This window comes from Solanum tuberosum, unplaced genomic scaffold, assembly GCF_000226075.1.
Source record: "Solanum tuberosum cultivar DM 1-3 516 R44 unplaced genomic scaffold, SolTub_3.0 contig00165, whole genome shotgun sequence".
Lineage (NCBI taxonomy): Eukaryota > Viridiplantae > Streptophyta > Magnoliopsida > Solanales > Solanaceae > Solanum > Solanum tuberosum.
In genome coordinates this window covers 1-4,231 of record NW_006240587.1, presented here as the reverse complement: position 1 = coordinate 4,231, position 4,231 = coordinate 1, and the positions used below count along the sequence as shown (strand labels likewise).

Sequence of the window (4,231 nt, the reverse complement as noted above, 5' to 3'; positions counted from 1 at the left end):
GGATGTAGCGGGATTGCACATAAGAGATGCATAATTTAATTGGAGTGTTTTTTCAAGTTATGTGTTCCTTAAACAACAAGAATAGGGTTCCCAATTAGCTTCCAGTAGTTTATGTTACAGAAGAGAAAAAGTTACCATTTGATTGCTATTTTCTGTACCACTTTGTATCCAATCAGTGATGTGATCACCATATCAACAACAAATTATTAATACATTTTCATTGTCAAAAATGCAGGTGTCAATCAGGAAATCAAAAGGGCCGGTCCTGACAAAGATAAAAAGTTGAACATCATGCGTGGATTTTTCTTTTGGTTAGAGGTGAAGGCTATTTCCCTACCATATATTGACTTCAATGAACGTTCCGTTCTTTTCTGTGTTTAACATGCTCCTTGCAGTGACCATGCATGTGAATCTCCTCTCACTCATTCCAGAATGAAAACCACAGTATGAAATACCCTTTTCCCACCAATCCACTTGCTTATCTTCAGATTCCTCGAACCAATGGTTGCTATTGTCCTATCAGTCATTTGCCTCTAAATTATGAAAGTACTGCATTTTGACCTCAAAAAAACATGAAACACTACTTTGACTTGCTCAAATGTACTTTTCTGACTCCAAATTTTCAAGGATCAGCGAGGATAACAGATCTAAATTCTACATCCATGTATCTTATTGTCAAAATTCTGATGTATGAGCCAATGGAATTTCAGTAGTTACAAAGATTGACAAATGGAATGAGAACAAACCGAGGGATAATCAATGCCTTTCATCTCAAATTGAAGCATGAAAAATTTTCATTTACCGTTATCTTTCTCATTATTGCTTGTTCTGCTGAAGCTAGTGGCTTATACTAAAAGTATATTTTGTTTCAATATCTCCAGCATCTAACTCAGCAAGATGCATTCCAGCCTTGGGAGGATGAAGAATGTCTCCAGACGAAGCATGGATCTTCCTAGAAGGTGTTACTTTTTCCCATTTCCCAATGTCAATGTGTGCCATAAAAACAAGCAATGGAAGAAAACCAACAACAATTATTTCCTTATTTAACCTCAACTCGTGTTTTGTAGAAGAAACCCAAAGGTTAATATTTCAATTACTGGTCGATAACATTTGTGTTGTGCATGATCCATTTGGGAAAAGTTTTCAAGACAGACAGAGAAGGTGAAAGTTTCTTATACATTGTATTGGATTTCTCCGGTATACAGAAGTTTTCTTATGTAGTGCTCTATGTCTGAAGTCTGAACCTATTAGACGAAGCGTGTACTCTGTCAATGGAGCTCCCTGGTCGTGGTGAAATATTGGAGTTAGCATCTCTACATCTAATCTATTTGGTACAAGAGTGATTACATAAAAACATTTTAGTTTTAGAATTAACTTGCCTCAGTTACTACTAATGGTGTAAAATAGGTAACATAATTAAGTTTGTATTAAAAGAGAAGTTTTCATTACCTCATAATGATCAACAAATACTGGCCTTGGCTTCTTTTAACAGTGGTAACAACTCTTAGGGTGTGTTTGGTATGAAGGATAACATTTTCTTCATACCAAACACACCCTTAATTGCAAACATTTTCATGGAAGGACACTATTATGAAATCGTGAGCAAAATTTAAAGCCTAGAGTGCAATTTGAAATATGATTTTGTATATATTATGAAACAAAATGCCCGCTATATTTGATAAATGAAGAATAATTTTATTGCTTGGGAAATATATTTTATTATTATTTTTTTTCTTTTTTTTATTAAAATAAAAATCCTCAATAGAAATAAGTACAAGCATGGGGGTAGGCCTTACCTTGTCAATCTTAATGAGGCAACGAACCTCTACTAACTAACAAACATGAAAAAAATAAAAGCTAGAGAGAATTAGGTATTCTATGATCATTATAGAATTTGTAATATACTCTATGATGATATTACAAATGAAAATACTTGAATAATGCACAAATATAAAATCCAAGAAGAAAGTTGAGTTATTAACCTCAAACTTACTTTTACAAATGCGTGAATTAAAAATGATAAATAGCCCATCTAGAGTAACCTGAAGTATTTTCAACTTGTCTGCTTCTTCAAATTTGTCCAACAAAACTTGATAGTTCATCACTTCTTCTTGGATGTATTGGATCTTGTTGAAGCTATTGACACTGTCATATGGTTCTGCTTTGCCAGTGGCATCGGTAGGTGCCTTGGAACAAACTCTTCTGCCACTTTACCATCCCAACTGTGTTGCCTTCCATGTGTCTTCTTTTTGTTTTTGTTGCTTCCACTTCTTTGATGCCGAGGTGAGATATCCCCATCCCTAGCCACTTTATCAAAGCATATGTCCAACATATTTTCTTCCTCATCCTCATCAAAAGAATCATCGCCCAAATCACTTTCATAACCCCTAGTTGGACTAAATTCTCTTTTATCTCATTAATTTTTTGTGCAAATTGTGCATTGTTGGATTTATTTGTATCCACAACGAGTTGCTCTTCAACTTCGATACGATTAGCTGAATTACAGCTTTGTTGATTGGGAGAAGTATTCTTTTTCCGTGAAAACTCATCAGTTTGAGGAATTAAGGATAACATTCGATTCCCGGAAGAGTAGTCGTCTAACAATGCTTTGCCCAAACGCTGGCCAGAATTTTGGTGCACCAAATTTTGATCTTGAACACCACTCTTTTCAGCCCCTATCTGTAAATCTTTAATTATTCCTTCATCATCCTTTTCACCAACTTCCAACCTATTTGAATCAGCTTTTTTAGCATTGAGATGAACACGAAGATCACCTCGAAAATTTTCTCCTTCAATATGGTTTTCTATGCCCCTGATGTTTACATCTGTTACAATAATATGGTAAATAATCGTACCTGATTTTTTGCCATACATTTGTAATCTCGTCGGTGACTAAATTTTTTATTTGAACACTAATTCTTTTTGGAAGCGTCCTTAACAGATCCACCTCGACTTTTACCTTTGCATTACTAGGTCGTGTTTTATCATTGGTCGCTCGATCCACATCAAGAGGCTGTCCAACTGCTGAAGCCATCGAAAACAGTGCATTACGAGTAAAATATTGACATGGTAAACTTGGGAAGGAAATCCATGCCTAGGACTAAAAGAAGGAGTCCACGAATTTGTCATTTCATTTTTCTAACGTTTTACTTCTAAAACAATCTATCGATTGTACACCACGTGAATCTGCCATTTGAACGATAGATATCATTATCATCCTTTTAGGTTCCATTCTTCTGCAATCAAAAATCAATTTTTAATATTGTTTGTACAATTTAATGTTCACAAGTTTGTTGTTGTATAAGCATGAGACTTTTTTAATTATATATATATATATATATACTAGTCCTTAGGAACGTGCGTTGCACGTTTATCCCATATTATTGAATTATTATATAGAAAATATTGAAATTAACAATATTAACTTTATCATTTACATCATATTCATTAAATAAAATTCATAATAGTGGAATGTTTTTTTTAAAAATCATAACAGTGGAATGTTGCATTTGCCATCAAGCAAGAAATGTGAAGCTAATTAAGATAATATAACATGTAATGGTATGAATATGTCGATATAACTTATCCTCAATAATTTCTCATTACGCACTTCACACGTAGATCCCATATCCAATTTGAAAACATAAAAAGAAAATTTTAAGAATAAATATAAAAATCACTTACAAAGGAACCAATTTACATGAAATAAAATCAAATAAATTTTTGGAACATTTCCAAACACCTTCGAGAGACATGTATCCTTCATCTACATCAATTAGAATAAAAAATAAAATATAAAAATTATTAGTGTATAAAAGAGTATATATTTTTATTTCATTCTAATCCATACATAGTGATAAAATCTATTGTCTTCCAAATATTCATTCTCTATCTATCAATATTATCACATATGATGACGTCTTCGATCCAAATGCAACACTAATGCTACTATCCCTAACAGTTCTAAAAAGGCAATGATATTCTTTTTCTTTTGTACCTAGAAGATCTAGTGTAAAGGAACCAAAAAAGTAATATTGGAGCAAAATGAGGTAAACAACATAATAGTTAGATATGGTCATAATTATTATCTAGAATAATTTTCTTCCAAAGATGATAGCTAGGTCAGATCTGAAACATGAAAAATTAAGCTCTAACAAAATAAGGTGAAAAATTAAAGGGAAGAAAGAAAAGCAATGACTATATATATATATATATATATATATATATATAT

The 4,231-nt window shown here is 32.6% G+C and overlaps 1 long non-coding RNA gene across 1 annotated transcript; it reads left to right on the top strand.

Moving 5' to 3' along the window:
• The first annotated feature begins 110 nt into the window (after positions 1 to 110).
• LOC102578985 (uncharacterized) lies at positions 111 to 1,448 on the top strand. Its single transcript, XR_369054.2, has 2 exons — positions 111 to 318; positions 882 to 1,448. It is a non-coding gene; the product is annotated as an uncharacterized lncRNA (long non-coding RNA).
• Positions 1,449 to 4,231: the final 2,783 nt, after the last annotated feature.